This window comes from Vipera berus (assembly GCF_964194415.1).
Source record: "Vipera berus genome assembly, chromosome: W".
Taxonomy (NCBI): domain Eukaryota; kingdom Metazoa; phylum Chordata; class Lepidosauria; order Squamata; family Viperidae; genus Vipera; species Vipera berus.
In genome coordinates this window covers 37,258,375-37,274,316 of record NC_138210.1, presented here as the reverse complement: position 1 = coordinate 37,274,316, position 15,942 = coordinate 37,258,375, and positions in this window count along the sequence as shown.

The window sequence follows — 15,942 nt, the reverse complement described above, 5'->3', positions numbered from 1 at the left end:
CAGGGTCTTTTGGGTGTCGGCAAGGGCTGCAGTAATCCAGGCGGGGCCCCTGTCGCAGACTTGGCCTGCCTGCATGGGATGCAGGAAGTGACATAGGACTGGACGTCGTGTCGGACTCGGGGCCACCAGAAGGTACGGGAGACCAGGTTCAGGGTCTTGAACAGGCCAAAATACCCCGCTGCCGGGTTATCGTGACACTGGCTGAGGATGAGTCCCCTGAGTGGCCCTCCCGGAATGTAGAGCCGGTCACGATAATACAAGAGTCCATCCGTGACCGTCCCAGGAGAATCTGGCCCCACCTCCTCCTTCCGCTGAGCCACCCACACCTCCTGCTGCTGTGCCTCCCGGATCCGAGCCCGTATATCAACCGGCTCCCGCACCGCAGCAAAAGACTCGACGGGGATCACTGTCCTGGGCAGAAGCTTGTCTTCCACTCGGGAATATTCGGGCTTCCTGGACAGAGCATCCGCTCTTTGATTGTGCCCGCTAGGTATGTACCGAACCCGGAAGTCAAACCTCGCAAAGAAAAGAGACCACCGGATCTGGCGTTGGTTCAAATTACGAGCGGTCTGCAGGCTTTCCAAATTCTTATGGTCCGTCCGGACCTCGATTTGATGCCGCGCTCCCTCCAGATGATGCCTCCAGGCCTCGAATGCCGCTTTGATGGCCAGCAGCTCCTTCTCCAAGATTGTATAATTGCGCTCCGAAGGGTTCAGTTTTCGCGAATGGTACGCGCAAGGGAAGAGGGTACCGCTGGGCGTCGTTGCCTGGAGTAACACCGCCCCAATGGCAATGTCGGAGGCGTCCGCCTCCACAACAAACGGCCGTTGCGGATCAGGATGCTTCAAGATGGGCTCCTTCATGAAGGCTTCCTTCAAAGTCTGGAAAGCCTGTTGTTCTGGAGCGTTCCACTGGAACCGAGTCTTCTGCAGGAGCCGGGTGAGGGGGGCTGTCAAGGCAGCAAACCCAGGGATGAAAGTTCGGTAATAGTTGGCAAATCCAAGAAGTCGCTGAACATCCTTCACGCGACGCGGGGGTTGCCAACTCTGCAAAGACTCAACCTTACTCGGCTCCATGGCGATGCCCTCAGGAGAAATGCGGTGACCCAGGAAATCGATGGTCACCCGGTAGAACTGGCACTTCTCCAACTTGGCAAACAGCCGATGTTCTCGGAGTCGCTGCAGGACCTGATGGAGATGCTGATGGTGCACCTCACGCGACGGGGAGTAGATCAGGATGTCATCCAAGTAGATCACGACAAACTGATCCAACAAATCCCGGAAAATGTCATTCATGAAATGCTGAAACACGGCGGGGGCACTGGTCAGGCCAAACAGCATCACCGTGTACTCAAAATGTCCATAGCGAGTACCAAACGCCGTCTTCCACTCATCACCCGGCCGAACCCTGACGAGGTTGTAAGCTCCACGCAGATCCAGTTTCGTGAAGATCTTAGCCTCCCGGAGTCGGTCCAAGAGTTCGGGGATGAGGGGCAGCGGGTAACGGTTGCGCACCGTGATGGCGTTGAGTTTCCTATAATCGCAGCAAAGCCGCAATTCGCCCAACTTCTTTTTGACGAAGAGCACGGGTGCAGACACTGGCGAGGACGAGGGCCGGATGAAACCGCGGGCCAAATTCTTCTCCAGAAAGTCCCGCAATGCAGCCAAGGGGTCCGACATGGAGTACAAACGCCCCACTGGGAGAGGCGCATCAGGGACTAAATCAATGGGGCAGTCATAGGGCCTGTGCGGGGGTAATTGATCCGCCTCTGTCTCGCTGAACACATCAGCAAAGTCGGACAGTTCGGGAGGCAAGGAAACCCCTGGGAAACCCTCCACCTGGCTGGCACAGATATGGCGGGAGTGGTCCACGCACTGCAAGCTTGGGAAGGTGACCAAGTTCTGTGACCAATAGATCTGTGGGTCATGCGCCCGGAGCCACACCAGTCCCAAGACCACGGGGAAGTGCAGGTCTGAGGTGATATAGAACTGGATGGCCTCCACATGGGAACTGATGGCCATACATAATGGTTGCGTGGCGGCCGTAATAGGCCCAGACAGGAGCACTCGACCATCGATAGTCTCCACTAACATGGGCGGATCCACCGGGCACTGGGGAACAGCCCATTTGGCCACAAATGCTGAGTCCATAAAATTTGTGGTGGCCCCAGAATCAATTAAGGCATGGACTGGAATCCCCTCTGGCTTGCCAGGAAGGATCAGACGTGCCTCCAATATCAGATGCCGTGGAGGTCCACAGGCAGCATTGGAAAGACGTCGCTCAGTGTTGTTGTGGGACGCCCGATCTATCACACCGTCTAGATCGGGCTCGGGGCATTTCCCGACAGAAAAGTAGGGGACTTTCTTGGGGCAGACTCGATCACTGATGCCCGCTGTCGCTTCTTTGGGCAAAAAGCAGCCAAATGTCCAGGGTCCCCACAGTAAAAACACAACCCCCCCGATAGTCGTCTGTTCATTTCAGTCACCGATAGACGAGACCTGGCGGCACCCAGCTCCATTGGCTCCTCCCTTTGAACTGGAGGCTCACGCACAACAGGGGCTGCAGGGGTCTGTGGGGTGGCACGGCGACTCCTTCGCTGCTGCAACCGAGCATCGATCCGCAGGCAGAGATGGATCAGCCCATTCAGGTCTGAGGGAATATCCACACGGGCCAGCTCATCCAACATCTCCTCCGACAATCCATCCTGGAAGGCATCCACAAGCGCAGCCTCATTCCAGGCGGAATCCTGGCTAAGCAGCCGGAAATCGCTGATATAGCCCTGTAGGGGGCGTTGACCCTGCCTCAGAGCTTTCAGACGTCGAGTAGCAGTCTGCGTCTTAATAGGGTCCTCATACATCAGACGCATATGATCACAAAACCCCACAAAGTTGTCCAACAATGGGCTAGGTTGAGCCAGCAGAGGCGTGCCCCAACGAGCTGCATCACCCGAAAGAAGGCTTAACACAAACCCCACCTTATCCCGGTCAGTGGGGAAATCAGCTGCTCTCACGCTGATAAAGGGCTGGCATTGTCCCAGGAAAGCAGGAAACAGTTCTGGAGTGCCTGTAAATTTATCCGGCATTGCAATATGGCATTTTCTCCTGGGTGGGGGTGATGGTGGGGGTGCAGCATGAACCTGAGCTTGCAGTTCAGCCACCTGAGCTGCCAGCAAAGTGAGTTGCTAGGTGAGCTGGGCATTCTCAGCACGTAGCTGCTCCATAATATTAGTAAGGGGTGGGAGGCTGAAAGCAAACTGTTCTGTACCAGCCTGCTACCGGCCTTGCAGAAAAGGCAACACCTTTACAGACGGCAAGAGGCTGGAATACGTCTGCCAAATTTATTACAAAAACAAACAAGACACGAACCAAGATACCAGAGCTTTGAAACACTATCTGAGCGGTTGCTTTCAGCAAACCAGCCCTCCCCACACAAGTCCTTCATAAAGAGTTCAGGGCGTGGCTTCTCTCTCCCTCCTTCCGAGAAGCCCCATTGCCTTCCTCTGTTTACTCCTACTTGACTGCCTCCTGCGTCGGGCGTCCTTGAACAGGGCCAGCTGTGGGTCATCTTCATCCACGCTGTCAGGCTCACACAGCTGGGTCTCCACCAGGTGGGAGGGGCCTGGCTGGGGGCTCTGCGGAGCCTCAAAGCCATCATCAGCAAGTTCTTCAACACCCCCCTCCTCCCCCTCATCTGAGTCATCCGACCCAACTGCCGAACCCACAGGCTGACCCTGAATCACAACACACCAGTTGGAGCCTCCGAGTGGACTTCAAGGGCAGCCCCATGTAGAGAGCATTACAGTAGTCTAGACGAGAAGTCACGAGCGCATGAGTGACTGTACGCAAGGCATCCCAGTCTAGATAGGGTCGCAACTGGCACACCAGGCGAACCTGGGCAAAGGCCCCCCTAGTCACAGCTCCAATATGCTCTTCTAAAGAGAGCTGTGAATCTAGAAGGACCCCCAAGTTGCGCACCCTATCTACGGGGGGTAATAGCTCACCCCCCATGGCCAAAGATGGGATAATCGGAATTTCCCGGGATGCTGGCACGAACAGCCACTCAGTCTTGTCAGGGTTGAGTCGAAGCCTGTTCCTCCCCATCCAGACCCGGACCGCCTCCAGGCAGCGGGACATCACGTCGAGGGCATCACTGGGGTGGTTTGGGGTCGAAATAAAAAGCTGGGTATCATCAGCATATTGATGATACCCAACTCCAAAACCACAAATGATCTCACCCAGCGGCTTCATATAGATGTTGAACAGGAGAGGCGAGAGAACCGATCCCTGAGGAACTCCACAAATGAGAGGTCTCAAGGTCGATCTCTGCCCCCCTGCCAACACCGACTGCGAACGTCCCAGAAGGTAGGAGGAGAACCACTGGAGAACTGTGCCTCCCACTCCTAACCCCCTGAGACGTCGCAGCAGGATACCATGGTCGATGGTATCAAAAGCCGCTGAGAGGTCTAAAAGGACTAGGACAGAGGAACAACCCCTGTCCCGAGCCCGCCAGAGATCATTCACCAGCGCGACCAATGCCGTCTCCATGCTGTACCCGGGCCTGAAACCCGATTGGTACGGGTCTAGATAATCAGCTTCATCCAAGAACAAAGGGAGCTGTTGCGCCACCACGCTCTCAACAACCTTCGCCAGAAAGCGAAGGTTGGAGACCGGACGAAAGTTGTTTAATATTGCTGGGTCCAAGGCAGGCTTCTTGAGGAGGGGTCTCACCACCGCCTCCTTCAAGGCGGCGGGAAAGCTACCCTCACTCAAAGAGGCAGTAATCACTGCCTGGAGCCAGCCTCGTGTCCCATCCCGGGCCGCATAAGTCAGCCAGGAGGGACACGGGTCCAACAAACATGTGGTGGAGCTCAGCTTCCCCATGATCTTGTCCACTTCTTCAGGAGTCACAGGGTCGAACTCTTCCCAGATTACATCGACAAGGCTGCCCGTATCCTCATTGTCAGACTCTGCCCAGTCGGAGTCCAGACCGGTCCCGATCCGAGCGATTTTGTCCGACAGAAATCGACTAAACTCCTCGGCTCGACCCTGCAAGGGTTCCTCCCTCACCTCCTGATTAAGGAGAGAGCGAGTTACTCTAAACAGGGCGGCCGGGCGATTATCTGCGGACGCGATGAGGGTGGCAAAGTGGTTAGACCTTGCCACCATCATCGCCGCGAGATAAGTTCTCGTAAACGACCTTAGTCGTAACCGGTCAGATTCGGATCGGCTGGATCTCCAACAGCTCTCTAGGCCCCGTCTTTGACGCTTCATCTCCCGGAGCTCCATGGAGAACCATGGAGCCCATTGGGATCTGCGCCGGGTCAAGGGCCGCATGGGTACAACTTGGTCGAGTGCCTCTGTGGCTGCCCTTTCCCAGGCTTCCACTAGGGCATCGACCGAGCTGTGGGCAAAGGAGGCAGGTGGGGGCCCAAGCACCCTCTGGAACTGCTCAGGGTCCATCAGGCGCCTAGGACGGAACCATCTTAGTGGCTCAGCAACCCCACGACGGGGAGTGGCAAAACGGAAGACCAACCGCAGGAGATGATGATCGGTCCATGACAGGGGTGTAATAGTTGGGGAACCCCCCCGAAATCATCTAACCACCGTCCGGATAGAAAAAACAGATCGAGCGTGTGACCCCCCCATGAGTTGGGCCCTGAATAACCTGCATCAGGTCCATGGCTGTCATGGAAGCCATGAACTCCCGAGCTAACTCAGATGATCCCCCCAGGGATGGTAGGTTGAAGTCACCCAAAACTATAAGTTTGGGGAACTCAACCACCAACCCTGAGAGGATATCGAGAAGCTCAGGCAGGGCTGCTGCTACGCGACTAGGCGAAACGTACACCACCAGCAAGCCCAACTGAGCTCTAGGGCCACATCTCAGGAGGAGGGACTCACACCCGACTATCTGGACTATGGTGGCCTCCCGTGGACATAAGGTCTCCCTCACAACTACTGCCACTCCACCGCCCCTACCCTGAGCCCGAGGCTGGTGCAGCACCCGGAAGCCTGATGGGCAAAGATCAACCAGGGGGACCCTGCCCTCTGGGCCCAACCAGGTCTCCGTAATGCAAGCCAGGTCCGCATGCTCCTCCTCAATCAGCTCCCGAATGAGAGGTGCCTTATTGATTACGGACCTGGCATTGAAATACACGAGCCTGAGCTCAGGTGGCTGCTCATCCTCGCTCCCAGTACCACGGGCTGAAATCAGAGGGTCGGAGCGCATCACCGCTTGGAGACAGTGGGGATGCACTCCCGGATATTGATATGGCCCTCTGTTCATACACCTGCGGCCATTCCCTACCGCCGTGGGAATAGGCAATCCCACACCCCGCTCCGGGGCCCCGTAGGCCCCCAGCCCAACCCCCACCACGGCGCGATCAATCCCCGACCTGGTCTGAGAAACGGTTGGTGGAACCCCCCTAGTTTCCAACCGAACCTGTAAACCCACCCCCCTCCCTAACCCCACAAAATATTTCGCTAAAATACACACCAGGGGCCTCTTGTTAAATTTGGGAAGGAGGCTCCTGTCCCTGCCCAGCCATCTCTCGGGGTCCCAATAGTTGGGCCCGTCATCAAGAGGAACGATGGAGAGGAAGGCGGGTCGCGCCCAGGAGAGGGGGGCACCCCTGAGCGCCAATAAGTCTGTGCTGGAGTAAGATAAAACCATTAGTCCGGGGGAGTCCAGTCAGGCAGTCTATCAGTCTAAAGTTGAAAAGCTGGAAGGTCAAGGGTGTCCAATTCACCAGCTCTCTGCCACTGAGCTGGGTACCAATCAGGTGACTTCCAAAATAGAACAGGCACCTCCCTCTCATGAAGGGCCCGGATCTATCATGGGATGGACAAATACCAACCCAGTAAGGCATACCTCCCTAGATCTCTCACCTCTAGGGAGGCAGCAGATGGTAATTGGTTGGTATCGATGATAATACATACGAGCCGCCCTCTCACAAAGGCTCGTCCAAGACCTTCTTGCTACAATAGGGACCATAGAGAGAGAAGGAGAAGAGCGGCAGTTATCAGGCTTAACCTGAGGGTAACCATAGTTAGGTTGGAGAGCACGGTTCATCTCAAGGCGGGAAGAGCAAAGCGGGGAGAGCAGGAGATGCCGGACGGCAGATAGATGGACCCCGATGCAGGGAGCTGAGAACCGGAAGGCAAAAAGCACGTCGCCCAGCCAGCCACACACAGCACCAGAAGTCAGGCGATCCCACACCAGCCGCAGGTCTCCCAGGTCAAAAACAGGCAAAAGTAGCTTCAAACAATCCTCCACAGACCGCGCAGAGGCCACGAGCCAGCAAAACGCTCCCATTCCGCTCGCTGTCAATCACTCCACCGTTCTATCCCAACGCCGAGTCAACCTCCATTACAAAGCATACGGGAGTATCAAAGTATCAGAGGCCACTCTAGGCCGCGGCTCTATCGGCCCCGAGGATCCACCATTCGGAGCCCTCCAAGCCGCGGCTCCTCCCAGCTCCACCGGGACCTCCGAGATGAAGACACCGAAGCTTAGATGGAAAATGGAGGGCTGCAACTCCAACAACGTGCCGACTCTTCTTCTTTCTCAGTTCAATCAACTCTCCGAGCCACGACACAGAGGAAGAACATCTCCGCGGGCTCGCAGGGTCCCCAGAAGACCGGTAAGGACGCCAAGACTGGAAACACTCCACGGAGCTCAGCCCAGCACGTCCGCCATCTTGGGCATGCGTAGATGTGACCAAAATTGGTTGCAGTATTTGATAGTTTAGCATATAGGTGGGCAGCTCGCAACTTCTTCAGGACTGCTCTGACTAAGTTGATGTGTTCCTCTTTGGTCTCAGTGAAGATAAGGATGTCGTCCAGGTAAACCAGGACCCCCTTATAAAGGTGCTCCCTTAGCACGTCATTAATTAATTGCATGAATACTGTGGGGGCCCCTTGCAGTCCAAATGGCAGTACTTTGAACTGGTAGCAACCCAATGGGCAGTTGAATGCAGTCTTCCATTCATCTCCTTCCTTGATCCTAATGCGGTAATATGCTTCCCTCAGGTCTAGTTTAGTGAAAATCCTTCCTTTCGATAGGTGGGATAGCATATCCTTCATTAGGGGTAAGGGGTACAGATTGCATTCACTAATTGTGTTCAGATTCCTATAATCTATACAACAGCGGTAAGAACCATCCTTCTTTTCCCTGAGCAGAACTGGGGCAGCCACTTTGGGTCTGGCAGGCTCAATGAAGCCTCTTTCTAAGTTTTTCTTTATGAATCTTTCCATTTCTGCCATTTCCCTTGGGCTCATGGCATACATCCTGGGTTTGGGGAGTTTTGCCCCGGGTTTGAATTCTATAGCACAGTCTGTGGGGCGGTGGGGGGGAAGCTCATCTGCCCATTCCTCACTGAAAACCTCACCAAGGTCCCTGTATTCCTCCGGTATCTCTGGTAACTTCTTCTCTTCCCCCACTGCTGCTGTCTCTTCCCTCCGGGTTGGGGGGATGCTTTTAGAGTCTAAGTTCTTTTGCCCCCCCCATTTGGGAAATTGAGTTCTGCTGTCCTTCAGTTTATCCCGGGGTTCCATTTCTTCAGCCATTCCAGTCCTAGAATCATTGGGCATTCCATGCCTGGGGCCACTATAAACGTTATGTCCTCCTCATGGGACCCCAGTGATAGGTGGATTGGTAAAGTGGCTAGGGTGGCTGGTCCCCCCCCTGCTATTGTCCCATCTAATTGACTAAAAGAGATTGGTTGTTTTAGCCTCCTCACTGGGATGCTCAATCTCTCCACCAGCGTTGGGCTGATAAGGCAGCAGATGCAACCAGAGTCTATCAGAGCTTTTATTTTGGCTGCTTCAGGCATAGAGGAAACTAATATAGTCACTGTCTTAAGTATGGGTGGAAGGGGTCCACTTACCAATGGTTCTCCCTCTGAGCTGTCTTCTGAGTTGTCCACCATCCCTGCGGTGCAGGCCGGAGTCCAATCCCGGTTCCTGGCAGGAGTTGTGGACTCTACAGCCTCTGTCCCCTTCATGGAAAATTCTTTTGTGTTGCCTTGGGACTTCCCCGGCTTCTTGGAGGTTGATGCCTCTGGTTTTCGTGGGGGGGGCTTTTGAACGACATTCTGCAGCACAGTGGCCCTCTCTCCCGCAGTTGAAACAACCCATTGATTTTTTTGGCTGTGGCTGGTGGTTTTTCCCCCTCGCGTGTTTGCTCGGGTGGCAGGCGGCCCCATGGTTTTCCTCTGCGGTGTCTCTTCAGTAGGTCTATTTCCACTTCCTCCGCCAGGATGTACCAGTCGTCGAGATGGGGTGGGTCTCCTCGAGGCAGGCAAGCGTCATACAGGTTGTAGTTTAGACCGTCTTTGAAGTGGCTAAGGAGGATGTCTTCTGGCCAGTTCAGCTTGCTGGCAATGGCTCGGAATTCTTGGGTATATTCGGCCACTGCTTGCCTGCCCTGCCTCACCGTTTTGATTCTCTCCCGGGCCTTATGGTCAGCCAAAGGATCCTCGAACCGCCGCCTCAAAGATGACATGAACCGGTTGAAGTCGTCAAGTTCTGGGGCGTTGGAGTCGTGCAAGTTCACCACCCAGTCTGCAGCCGATCCGTCCAGGGCGGATTGCACAATTCGGATGCGTGTTTTGTCACTAGGGATATCCCGGCCATATTCTTCCATATAGCTGAGGACTTGGGTTAGGAAGAATCCCAGTCACGATGGCTCCCCCTTGAATTTGACTTCCAGGGGCAGGAGTCTTTGGCTGGAGCGTTGTCTGCGCTGCGGCCGGTATCGCTCCTCATCCTGGTCCCCGTCTGTGGTTCTGGGGGGGTGGGGGTACTGCTGAGGCAGCAATTCCTGTTCCATTGGACAGCCCCGGGGTTTCAGGTGCTGGATCCCCTTCGTTACCTTCCCAGTTGCGGCCCCAGGTGCTGCCTCGGTTGCGATTTTCAGCTCTCTCCTCCCTTAGTGAGCTCAGGGTTGCTTTCATCAGATCAATGGGTTTTTCCAGGATCCACTCCTCCTCACTGGCATGCAGGGAGCTCTCCATCTCTTGCCTCCATTCCGGTTGGTGGTTGCTCCGTCTCAGGGTCATTTCTCTCGATGCCTTTTCCCACTCACTTTTCCTTCCAACGCCCATCGACCACCGGGGTTTTTGGTCATGCTGCTCCACCGCTTCTTCTCCAGGGAAATATGCTGCTTCAGCTTCCCATCGTCTCTGGGATTCCATTCGGGGAGAAGACTCCCTCTCCATGGGGCTTCCCTCCTCTCTTGCTTTGTCGCCAGACATTGTATTTGTTGCAAAGTCCCCCGGTAAGGTTTTCCCTTCCAGGTTGACTCTTATAGCAGATCCCATCTACTGTCAGGACCCACCTCAATCCACATCTTAGGAAATAAGAACTCTTGGATGCAAGTTTGTCCAAAAGGAAAAGTTTACTAGGATGAGATCGATTGTGGCAATACAAGTTGGGATCTAACAGAGTTACATTTCAATCCTATATAAAGCATTCCCATTTCAGCCCCCTCCCCTCATCTATTTGGTCAGGCTCACATCATCCACTTAGGTGTCAGGCCCTTCCGTGGGAAAGGGAACTCTCCTTGTTTTTATTGTTATTGCTTCTTCCTCTCAGTTGCAAATGGAGATGCAGCCCAGATCTCTCTCTCCCCCCGTTCCCCCCAGATCAAAAGCCCCCCTGGTCTTCGAAACACAGCCCACTGCAATCTGAGTAACCATCCTCTCCCCCCCCTCGGAGAGATGGCAGAATCCCCAGAATAAACACAATATTCTACCCATACATTTATGAAATGTGATATAAATGGATTCTGACAATGATAAAGAAAAAGCGAATACGACAAGCAGGGGGACAGGAGGGGAAAGATGGTGTTTGGCATCTACCGGATGGTAGACAAGTGATCAATAAAGAGATTGCTAAAGAATTAATAGGATATTTGCATGAAGGAAGTCATTGGGGAACACAGGCTTTAGTAGATTGTATTTTGAAATTGTATGTTTGCTTTGGGATTTATACAATTGCAGCACATGTCTGTAAGAAAATAAACAGACAAGCTTTAAGAAAGCAGCCAGCAGGGGGAAGAGCTCCAGCATTTAAACCATTTCAATGTGTACAAATAGACTATACTGAACTACCTAAAGTGGGTAGCTATAAATATCTCCTTGTAATCATTGATCATTTAACAGGATGGATTGAGGCTTTTCCCACTGTGAATGTTACAGCTAAAACAGTTACTAGAATCCTATTGGAACAAATTATTCCAAGATATGGATTAGTAACCCAAATTGATAGTGATCAAGGTAGTCATTTTACTAGGAAAATCCTGCAAAATATTGGGGAAGCATTGGGAATAAACTGGAAGTTTCACACACCTTGGCATCCACCCTCTAGTGGTAAAGTGGAAAGGGCTAATGGAAAATTAAAAGAAGGAATCAGTAAACTAATTTTGGAAACAAAGATGTCCTGGATCAAATGCTTACCTTTGGCTCTTCTAAGAATTAGGACTCAGCCAAGGAAAGACATAGAACTATCACCATATGAATTGTTATATGGGGTGGGATTCCCACCTGGAGAAATCTGCATGGATTCATTATGTACCAGAGATAAAGTGATGAGAAATTATGTGCATAAACTGTCCCAGTATCTTGATCATTGCAGGAGGCAAGGATTGCTGGCACAGATGCCGCCTCTGGAGTTTCCTGTCCCTAAGATCTGTGTGGGGAATTGGGTCCTGATCCAGAGTTGGAAGGGGGAAAAATTACAACCTAAATGGGACGGACCATTCCAGGTGTTGCTGACCTCTGAAACTGCAGTCTGGACAGCAGAAAAAGGGTGGACCCACTACACACAAGTGAAGGGACCAGTAGCTGAACCAAAAGAACAGTGGACCTGTGTTCCAAATCCAGAACCTTTGAAGATCACTCTCAAGCGACAGTAACCGAATGTCCAAACCAGATCTGTATGACTGGGTGGGATTAGGGTTTGCTATTTTTTTTTGTCTTATAGGAGGCTGTAATTGCATGCCGGACCAGGAACGAATTCACATCCATATTGTGCCCAGAATCCCAACAGCCTCAAGAGATTCAAGAACTTAATCTTTTACCTGATGTGTTGGTTTTGTGATTGTAAATGTCATTGTGAGTGTTGTTGTTGTTCTCATTGTATTGATTGTGTTAGATGTACAGGATGCAAAATAGAATGTGATATCAAAATTATAGAACAGGTACTAGAACTGTATGAGGTAGAGGGTCTTGGTGAGACTTTTCATTATACTCTAAAAACTTGTCCAACAATTCAAGAAATTTATGATAGACGATAGCAGGAGGGAAGCTCCGGAAATTTGTTAAAAACATGGGAAGACTTCTATTCATATATGTTGTGTACCACTTGTACTCGGTTGTTACAGGCACCAGTGTGGAATCGACAAGACAGAATCAGATTACACAGTGTACAGCTTGCATCAGTCAGACCAAGACGGGAAACCAAGTAGGACAAACTCTGATATATCATACAGAATATCATTGCACCGATACGGTAGGCCAGTGTATTTTTAATGGTACTCAGTACCAAACATGTACTGATAAAAATAAAAAGGTGGTTTGTTGTGATCCAAGAGAAGATCCACGGAGATGGGCTTTACAAATTAAAACACATAAATCAAATGGACGTGAACGAAACCAAATAATATTAGGGACTTCCCAATGGAAGAAATCCTTGACTGAGTCCTTTGCTGTGGAGCTTAGGACCGCCCCTGACCTTCGTTCATTCCGCCGGGACCTGAAGACCTGGCTCTTTGAGCTCTCCGGCCCAGGCTGAGAATTTTTAACTGGGGTTTTTATTTTAAGGGATAATTTAATCTTTTTTAATTGTTTTTTAACTTTTGTATTTTGTACTGTTTGATTTTAAATACCCTGTAAACCGCCCTGAGTCCTTCGGGAAAGGGCGGTATATAAATTTAATAAAATTAAATTAAATTAAATTAAATTTGATGTATGTAAAGCCGCCAATCATTGGGCAGTGGTGGATGGATGTGGGGGAATCAGTTGGGTTCATACATATGCATCACACCATATATATCTTTGTCCCCCAGATGAATGTACTGTATCAACTATATGATGTAAATGGTGGTCCTGTATAAAATGGGCCTTGGTGGAGCAGTGGGCTAATGCCTCCTTAAGTAACACCAGCTGCCTGCAATTAGTGCAGGTTCGAGTCCCACCAGGCTCAAGGTTGACTCAGCCTTCCATCCTTCCGAGGTAGGTAAAATGAGGACCCAGATTGTTGGGGGCAATAAGGTGACTTTGTAATAATGCCACTTGGGGGGGGGGCGAAAGCCCTAATAAGCAGGCATATACATAGAATGAAGGCTATTGCTAAGCACATTGATTTGTGCTTTAGATTGTAAGCCGCCCTGAGTCTTCGGAGAAGGGCGGGATATAAATGGGATTAAAAAAAAAATATGGAATGCTGAGAGTCCAAAAGAATATTTGAATATTCAACTTTTAAAAGTATCCACAACAACAGCCACTTGTGGAAGTGATAACTGTAACCTAGTAAATCTGACTATCAGCAATGGTAGTTGGTATGTGCAACAAACTGCATGGAGAAATAAAAATTGGATGTTCGGTATAGGAATAAATGGAAAAGGAGCAGACCCAGTGTCTGAAGTAGAAATACAGATCATACCTAAACTTCTACAACCTAAGAAGCAGTCTTTATTTTACTCCTTTTATGAGGAAATGGAAAAAAAAACAAGGATAAAGGAGTAACTCAACTAACTACAAATCGTTTTATTGATTTAGCTGAACGAATTGCCTCTACCTTGGGAGTAAAAAATTGTTATGTATGTGGGGGTACCAATATGGGAGAGCAGTGGCCTTGGGAATCAAAAGAGGTAGAAATAACTAATATCAATGTAACTAAAAACTGGACCCAAGTAGGACAAAAAGACAGAAAATGGGCCTTAGCAACATCAATTATAGGTCATAATTGTTTTCATAAGCCATGTAAAAAGAACCAATTGTCTAAAGGTGATCTGGTGTGTGAAGGTAAAAGAATATATAACACCAGTAGAATAGATAATTGGGGTACAATGGAAAACATTTCAAGCAATCCTTTTGAAAATACTATTATAAAGAAATATTGGTATGTTACTAGTATCAATTGGCCTGCTCCAGAAAAGTTTTACTGGATATGTGGTAAATATGCATATACAAAATTACCCAAAGATTGGTGTGGATCATGTGTATTAGGCAACATCAAACCCGGGTTTTTCCTATTACCAATAAAAACTGGAGAAAAATTGGGATTAATGGTCTATGAAGAGAAAGGGAGGGATAAGAAGAAAAAAAGGTCAATAACAATTTCTTCAAAACAGTTTTGGAAAGATGATGAATGGCCTCCAGAGAGAATAATACAGGTATATGGACCAGCTACATGGGCTGAGGATGGATCTTGGGGTTACAGAACACCAATCTATATGTTAAATCGTATTATCCGTCTACAGGCTGTAGTAGAGATAATCACTAATGAAACATCACTAGCTTTGAATCAATTGGCAAAACAAAGTAATCAAATGAGGACAGCAATATATCAAAATAGGTTAGCATTAGATTATTTGCTGGCAGAAGAAGGAGGTGTGTGTGGAAAATTTAACTTAACTAACTGTTGTTTGCAAATAGATGATAACGGAAACGTTATAGAAGAAATTACTAATAAAATGCGAAAATTAGCACATGTCCCTCTACAAACTTGGACTGGAATATTGGATGATAATGGCTTTTTAGGGGGAATTTTTAGAAATTGGAAGCAAGCTTTATTTATGCTTGTAATAATCATTATGGGATTAATGTTTTACCTTGTCTCATCCCTCTCATTAAGAATATAGTTCAGAGTACTGTGGAAGGAATAATACAAATTAATCAGAAGGAATCATTAGGGAGAAAAATGTATAACCTTACACAAATCAATAAAGAAACTAATTTTGTAGAATATGAAAAGAAATTAGAAATACAAAGAAATTTGGAACAGGAGTTACAATAGGGGCCAAGTGTGAGTCACCATCTAGGAATTGTTTTTAAGTACCTTCTGGTGCCTGGTACCCCTACTTGATCTGACAGGTGTAGAAGATGGGAGACATCTCTCCTTTAGAATTGATAAGCATGTACATATATGGTCTGAGTAAACAGGATTGTAGGGGAGGGATCTTATTAGTATAATGTAAACAAACAGGGGCAGAGATAATGTATTTTGTTTAAGCGCTTCTGATAGATTGTAACCTCCAAAGCCTAAGCCAATGGGGCCATGGGGGAGGGAATGGGGCATCGTGATAGGATGTATAATAATATGTGATTTTGGAATTTGGGGGTGTGGTTCAGTGCTTGGCTACATTGCATTGTTTGCCTTCCTGAATCCACCACACTTTGCAAACCGTTACTTTTTAGACTTTGTTGTGAAGTCTAATAAACTTCTTTTCTATTTGTAACTCAAACAGAGTGGATTTCAATTTGTGACTATTTTTGTGTCTAACGCTAATGAAGTTATTAAAGTCATACTTTTCATTGTTCGTCTTATTAGCATTTGTATGAGAGGAATCAAACATGGTAAAAACATAATAGCCAAAAATCCTAATATTGCAAATTTTGCTAGTTCTTTCCAATTTGCAAACCATCCTCCAAACCAATTATTTACCCCATCTAAGGTTAATCCCTTCCAAGTTTGGACTGGGACATGAACTAATTTTATCATCTTGTCTGTAATTTCCTTTACTACCTTACCACTCTCATCTACTTCAATGCAGCAATTGCTTAAATTAAATTTTCCACACACATCTCCTTCTTGGGCTAATAAGTAGTCTAAGGCTAACCGATTCTGCATGATGTAGGTTCGAGACTTTACGCTTTCCTTAGCTAAATGTGTCAGAGTACTTACAGTGTCATTAGTAATTACTTTGAGCACTGCTTGC